The 7,927-nt window shown below is 45.9% G+C and overlaps 1 long non-coding RNA gene across 1 annotated transcript; it reads right to left on the reverse strand.

The window, feature by feature from the left end:
- Positions 1–5,962: 5,962 nt before the first annotated feature.
- Positions 5,963–7,401, reverse strand: LOC109367965. Its single transcript, XR_002115595.1, has 2 exons — positions 7,245–7,401; positions 5,963–7,137 (listed from the first exon to the last, which is right to left on the reverse strand). It is a non-coding gene; the product is annotated as an uncharacterized LOC109367965 (long non-coding RNA).
- Positions 7,402–7,927: the final 526 nt, after the last annotated feature.

Genomic DNA, 7,927 nt, shown 5'->3' on the forward strand with positions numbered 1-7,927 from the left:
CAGCATTGTCCTCTCCAAACGTCAATGCCAGCTCAGCAGCACTTCTGCTGCTCAGACAGAGCACTGTCAGAGGGCATTTCTGCACCACTCCCAGTGCTTGAAGGAAGTGCCTTGCCTGGGAGATAGCTCAGAGTCTGGTGTGATGCATCTCACCGTGCTCCAGAAACACAGCCAGCAGCTGGATATTTGCTTTTTTGGTCTTTGACCTTGAACCATGTCTGCCTTTCCCCCCCCCCCTTTTTTAACCTTCCTAAAGACTGCTACTTTTGAAAATCCTCTGGTTTGAAAGCAGCATACCACTACTGGAAAAAAGCAGGTATTTGGTAATAGCTGTGATGAAAGCAAAATGTAGGTGAGAGCTCCAGCAGCACAGATCAGCTTAGGCAGTCTGTGTAGAGCTGAGTGCAGATAGCCTAGGTCTGTAAGAGTGAACTTCAGCAGGGATACCAACAGGAACAAACCCAGTCACAAGGCTGTCGAGGAGCAATCACTACCTCAGAGCAGAGGATATTCAGTAGAAGACGGGACAGGCAAGCCTGTAAGGCTTAATATGCTGAGGAAGAAACAAAAATCATAGAATGGCCTGGGTTGAAAAGGACCATAATGATCATCTTGTTTTGACCCCTTGTTATGTGCAGGGTCGCCAACCACTAAAATAGGAAGAAGCAACTCATGGGAAAAAAAAACAGAATGGATATGCATGCCCAGAATCCCACCGAGCAGGGCACATTACTACTGTTAGCAGTGGTAGTGAGAAGTAAAGCATATGTCAAACAAGAGGACCTCAGCAGCATGAGCTCAACATCCATCGGAGTAAGGCAGCTCCCAGCAGGTGACTGCTGAGCAAACCAGTAACAGCAGAATTCAATTCATGCACCAGCCACCTGATCAGGGAGCACAGACACGGTCAGACCTCTGCCCTTTATGGAACAAGGGGAATGACAGGCAAGGACTGAAAAACTCCAGAGAAGTATTAGTGATTGTGGCTAATCACTGAGCAGTGGTGCAATGTACTGGAAAACAGGAGGAGAGTCAATATTACACAGATCTTCAGCAAGAGAAACAACCAAGAGTAAAAATCAGTGAACTTAGTTTTACTTCCCAGAAGAACTGTGAAAAGTCAGCATGATAAATTAGGCACAGCTTGGTCTTAATGAATCACATCAAACCAATCTATTTTCTTCCACATAAGATAGTAACAATCTCATGATTTCTAGCTAAGAGCCACCCGATAGAGTTTCAAAAACGTCACCGCTATCAAAATTCCCCGTGCAGTTTTCTCCCAGGAGAAGCACGGTCTAAAAGCAGCAGCATAATGTTTAGAAGTACACAATACCTCTATGTTACAAAGCAAGAACAATGTACGACAAGAGCAAGTGTGCATGGCAGTGGTGCCCACAGAAAGGTTATTAACATCCATTACCATGAGGAGGGCTGCATCTGCACTGGTTGGCCAAGGACAGATTTTTTAGCAGCCTGGGTGACATCTCCTAACCATCACCGCATCAATATGGGACAGGCTGTAAATATACTGGAGGGCAGCCAAGTCAGCAGCAATTCTGCCACACAAGGACTGGAAAGATAGGAATCCATCAGATGAAAAATGCTCTGAGTACAGCACTTAGGAAGAATCTACATTTATACGGTGCAGAAAATGACATTGGCTAGACCTGAAACATACTGAATCAGCAATACCACGCAGCTGTGAGAAATAGCCTCCGACCCAAGCACTACCTGGGGGATGTAAAATAAATTCTCTATTTCAGTCGGTGTTGGGAGGGTTTGGCTGGGAGTGATGTGTCCAATTTTTATGCTGCACCTACAGAAAGAAGTTGGTCAGCTCGAGGCTGTGAGGAAAACATCCGGAAAAGCTCAGCTTATAGGAGAACAATGAGCATAAGCAAGTTCCAGGGAGATGTGGTTAATGACTGTCAGCTACATGAAGAGGTGGCAAGAAACATTAAGTTAATTTTTTTTTTTTGCTCATCGTGCATGGCATAAGGAAGGTAAACATGGGCAAAAAACACACAGGAAAACTTTCTGATGCTGGAAGGAAGAAGACCTGCAGGGGGCTCCCAGGGAGATCTGCAAGGCTGCATCACTGGGGCTGCCAGGAAAAATAGAGCTGGAGCTGATCCTGACTTGGGGTGTCCTACATGTCTCTTTTGCTCCAGTGTTTGGTAAGGAAGCACCAGATAGACCGAAATGCTTCCTGGCAGCTCAGGCTCACAGTGAGCAATGGGTTTGCTTCCTCAGTGTAACTGATTGTAGCAGTCTGACAGCCACCATGGAAGGTCCTCCTTAGCAAAATTAATGTTCAAAGTTAGTTTCCTTTTTTTCCCCACCACCAGCAAACTCTTGACAGAGCGAACCATTACTGCCTTAAATAAAGCAGGTATGGATTTTAAACACAATCCCTGCAAGTTTCAAGGCGTGCCAGCTCTCCATGCCTTATCCATAAGGCAGGGCTTATCTGCGTTGGCATGGGCCAGCTGCTGCCAAAGAGAAGATGCCAAAGAGAAGATGCCAGCTCACATTTTTGGGCCACAGGTTTTGAGCTCTTGGGTCCTCTAGACCAACGCTGCAATAGCACGAAAACCATTCGTGGTTTCCTGGGACATTCTGAGTGCTGCAGCTGTGGTTACCATTTCTAAAGTAAAAGCAGATCTGCTGTGGTGATCTCAGGGGTTCCCAACTGCTCACAGCTGCCCTGCAGTGACACAGTTCCTGTGATTCTGTTGATGCACAGGAGTTAATTAAAGCCCTTGATCGGCATATTTTTAGTATGGAATTAACAAGATCTTGAATATCCATAGGTAAACATAACTGCTGATGCCTTGAAACTTACACAAAATCCCTTTAAACTGCTAAGCTCTTTGCTATGCACTCACACGCTCGCTCTGCGGGGGCTGAGGCACAGGGGGAGGTGAGCTCTGATGCACAGGGCAGCCGGGGGGAGCACACGCTGGTGGCAATGCCAGACCTGTATGTGCAGCAGTGTGCTGACGTGGGGTTATGCGGTTTATTTAATGCTGAGAATCGAAAATAATCTGTGAATTGCTCGTTAGTCTCTTCAGCTCAGCAGATAGTGGCTTTGGGTACCTGTTAGCATTCATAAAGGAAGCCGGTGCAATGAAAAATGTTCTTTTCTGATGGGTAAGTAATCTTACGGACATGAGAAGAAACTGATTTATTTCTTTATGGTATCTACACTGGATACCACCTGAAGAATAAGTCTGCGTATCAGTCCGTGTGCATCCAGGGAAGCAGATAGTGGCACAGCATCAATACGGGAGCCACCAGGCTGAGGCTGGGTGCCAGTGATCCACGCTGATGCTCTGACCAAAAATTGAAATTGGGAGCAGAAAATCTTCAGCCTGACCCTCTGTGCCAATACCTTTTTCCTCCTGGAGGAAAGTGCACGCTCTGCCCTGATGGTGAAGTGGTCTGCTTAATTTTGGTGGTGATACTCTCTGCATCGTCAGGATGTTTATCTTCAAGCTATGGATATATTAAGTCGTGATGTGATGAGGGGAGGTGAAAACACAAGTGAAGTGATTTTTCAGTAGGAGATGACTTCACATAACATTAGCTCCCAGTAGGCGAAGTTGGAGTGAGTAAATGTTTGTGATCTGGAACCTCGCAGTGCAGCTTGGCTGTGAGGCTGGGGAGCTGGGAGCACCCAGTGCTTGGGCTGCTGGGAGCTGCTGATGTGAGTTACACTACTCCATTGCAGGGAGGTCCACTTATTATAGTTAGCTGAAGAAAACTGATGTGATACATGGACGTAATTTCCTGTTGTGGAATAAGCTGGGGTGTTGTTGGACAGGAGAAGAGTTCTGAGTGCAGCAGTTGCTGCTGTGCTGTGCTGAGCGTTCTGGGCTTGCCACTTGGAGTGCATTTTGTGAAAGAATATATTCTGACAGGATTATTGACTGTGCTGCTTACTTTAATTAAAATGAAGTTGGGTCAATGGTATTTCCTTTCACCAACAGGTAAAATTTGGAGCCACCAGCATCTTAGATTAGGCCCCCAAGTGAAGCAATTCTGATAGGCTCTGAGTGAAATGAATATTTGTAAATTAAGCAAACTCAAACGTAAAGGTGTTTGGCATGAGATTTCTTCCTTATGAGCAGAACCACTCCTGAGAGGAAGCTCCATGCCTGGTCCATTATGGGAGATGCTAAGTGCAGTCTGCACCCAAAAGCAGCAGCAAGACAGCAGCCAGCGCAGCAGGGCTGTAACACAGCTGCTGGCATTTCTGCAGCAGTGCACCAAGCCTGGGCACAGGGTGTCCTGCCAGGTGCTGCCAAAGACTTTCACAGTGACAGAGACTTTGCCATGTCGCAGGTTACCCTGTTTCTGTTGTTAATTGCCCCAGCTGCTGGATGTGAGCCCAATGGCCCCATGCCTTATTTCCAGGCTCATTTTCTGCTCGCAGCCTCTACACTTTGCATCACATTGGTCATTTAAATACTCATTTGCAGAACTGCCTCCTATCACTAATCTTCTGATTACAATTGCCTATAGATGCAGATTTAAGTCCCTGCTCTTCCCTTGCTGTTCTGAGTTAATATTGCCTATTCATAATAATGCCAATTCATTGCCAGAATTGTTATTGGTATGGCTGTCTTCATGAAACCTTCTCAGTCATCCTCCACTCTTACTTGAGAAAAGGCACAGCAGTTTCAGCAATGCTTCAGTAACTATCACAGTCAATCACTACAAATTGATAAAAAATAGACTTTTTCAATTCAACTTTGGATATTTTTTTCCTCCATACACACAGATTTACTTTGGGCACTCGTGTTGTCATTGGAGCCTTCAGAAGGATGGAGAATGAATCTGTTTCCTACAAGCCTGGCTCCTGGCTCCGTGACTTCCCACTTGCTGCACTCAGAGGAAAGCTTTCAGAAGTTTAAATGGCTCAGACTGCACGGTTTTTAATTGCAGAGTGTGCTATGTAAAGATTATTTTAAGAAAAAGCTACAAACTCAATTAAATACATCCCAATAAAAACGCCGTGCCAGGCCCTGAGGTCCTTTCCTTTGGTTTATTAATACAGCATTTCTCAACTGCTGCATATGGCTGAGGAGCCCTTTGCTGGGACAATTACTATATAATGATGGTGATTCCAGCCCTGAGTGAGCTTCTGCATCACTGGGAATTGCATCCACACTGCTCCCAAGGAGGAACTCAGCCCTGAGTCCACAGCACACAAATCAAATTCGCCTTCCTTAATGTGAAGAGAGTCCTCAAAAGGAATCACAGCCTTCTTCATTTGGCAGAATTGCTTCAGTGAAGGGCTTCTTATTAGCAGGATGAGTTCTCCTTTTATTCCTCTTTTCCTTTTAAACCGAATACTCAGGGGAATTATCAGAACCCTTTTGTTATGCATTGTTTAATTTATTCCCTCTCTTGAATTAAGGCATGTAACTGGAACAAATCAGGTGACACGTGAGGCTTCAGTTTTAGGAGACTGCTGCCAAAATGCTATTGTTGAAAATAAGAAAGCTTTCCAGGTGGATACTAATGGAATGGATTTTCTCCATAGAGACAAGAAGATCGCAAGGCAGCTTTCTGCCTCTGCCAACCACTGTGGCGAAAACATTTCGTAATCAGTGAACAAATCTGTATGGGTATCTCTACTGTCGTAATAACGATCCTTGGTGGGTGATTTTGTAGGGCTTATTATTGAGTTCATGCCTACATTAAAGTCGATGACAGTTATTGAGGTTTCTGTAAGCATCTCTCATATCCTGAGACACATTCTCCTGTGGGTAATTTCCATTCGGATTTGCCCCGATACCCAGCAGAGAAAGGCAATGCATGGAATGATAGCTCACATTAACTGGGTGCAGAGTTGACTCAAATCACCCAGCAGAATCTTTTATTGTTCAGACAATAAAATGGCTGAATGAGAGGTTGTTATTTTTTTGTTGCTGAATCAATACGCATGTAGAAAAGCTGCTCGTCATTCTAATACTTGTGTGAAATTCGTACTAGATGCCAGAGCAAAATGTTGTCAATACTGCACTGTCTGTGCTTACAACACCAGCATTCACGCTCACTAAGAGAACTCATCATATGCTCTTATGGAGCACAGACATCAGCTCTGGGAACGTGTATTCCAGGAGCAAAGCACATTACATTGTACGGGAGAACTTAAAAGCTCGGCCAGTGAATGTTTGTGCACAGGGGTGCAGAAATAACGTAGGTTTGCAGCTCTCACCTGCCTGCTTGTCTACCAGCTCCTCACGGCTGGAGCTGAGCCCCCAGGTAGGGCCTTCTGCTGCACCTTCCCTTCTTCCAGAGAGCACTGCAGAGTGCCACAGCCAGCCCTTGGCTGGGTCAGTGTGCTCCTTTGTTCAAATGGATGCTGAACATTTCACAGGGCTGGTAGGGGAATGAGGTTCTTCTGCATGCACACCATGCCACAACAGTAATGGTTTCAGCAACGTTGAAATGAGTTAAATTCTGTTCTGATCCATCACTTCTGACCTGTTAAAATAACTGTTGAAAACACTGCATCCAAATAAGGATGCTGCTGCTGTCATTGCCTCAGGCCATCACTGGCACAAAGAAAAGTAACATCTAATGCTCTTCAGCAGAGATTCTGTTTTCAGGGAATGGCAGGCCTGCCTCCCACCTACCCAAAATAAGGATCTGCCTATCTGTCTACCCTGTCGGGTGCCCACATAACCCCAGGCTCATTATCCCAGGGCTGAAGACAGCACAGAGCTCAGAATGTGTCCCACCACTTCCAGAGCCACAGCCCAGCACCCTGCTGCCATCTCACCCCAAGGACATGGCAGCTTGGCCATGGGAGTCATTCTTTCCACTGCTCATAGGCACAGAGAGACTGCTGCATGTATAGGGACCCACCGAACAGCTGCTCCAACCAGGGTCATTTGTTAGCGTGGATAAATAAGGAAGTTTCTTAAGACAGAAGCCAGGAACAGATGCACCAGGTAGGCTCTGCTATCCTGACATCCACATTCAATAAGGTGCAGAAGACTGGGGAGGCAAGTAACAGCATCACCCTAGCAGCGTCATTCTGCTGAAGTTTGCAATGACAGCAGGAGTTGGGGATAGGGCTGGTGGGCCACAGGAAACCTAGGCAGAGGATTGCTGCTCCTGTGAGACAGGGAAAGAGCAAACATAGTTTTCATTGGAAAAAAACAAAAACAAAAACAAAAAAAACAAATACAAAGCATCTCTATCTGAGATGCTGGCACTGTTACCAATTGTTTGTCCTAGGAAGCAGCAAAACAGCAGACAAGATTTTTCTGCAATACCAGGCAAAGTATTGTTGGGAATACCAAGAAACATACATAGGAAAAAGTTCCCTCACCCAGCTGGCACTGGGGTCTCCAGCTGTAGAACAGTCCTTCCCAGAGAGCAGCCTTCATGCAGGAGATGCTCACCCTTCAGAAGGTCGCTCTTAAATGAGCCAGGGCTGGGGGTGTGATGGACCACCCCTTCTGGTCAGCTGGGAAGCACAGCTGAACTGTTCACTCCTGCGCTTCCTGGCCAGCCCCCCTGCACCAGGAGCTCAGCCATCAGTTCAGGCTGTGATGTAACTGTTCCTCTGCAGCAATTCTTCCACTTGCACAGTTAGAACTATCTGAAGCAGATCTCCAAAGGAAAGGCACAAACTGTGGAAGGGAACCTAACTCTCGTCATAAGAGAGAGAAGAGAAACGATAAATATCATGTGTGAGGGCTTACATGAGAAAAGTAAAAGAGAAGCATCAGCAAGGGGATCCATCTCACTGCTAAATGTGTGGTTTCTTTCCTGGTTTCTTCAAGCTAAGGGTTTTCCTGAGTCCTTCAAAATTCCTGTAATCTTTGCACTGCCATCTACTCCTCATATCATGCACCATGCACAGATGAGGTGTTGCACCCATTTCCTTCTGACTTGCTAT

The sequence above is a fragment of the Meleagris gallopavo genome, chromosome 5 (genome assembly GCF_000146605.3).
Source record: "Meleagris gallopavo isolate NT-WF06-2002-E0010 breed Aviagen turkey brand Nicholas breeding stock chromosome 5, Turkey_5.1, whole genome shotgun sequence".
Classification (NCBI taxonomy): Eukaryota; Metazoa; Chordata; class Aves; order Galliformes; family Phasianidae; genus Meleagris; species Meleagris gallopavo.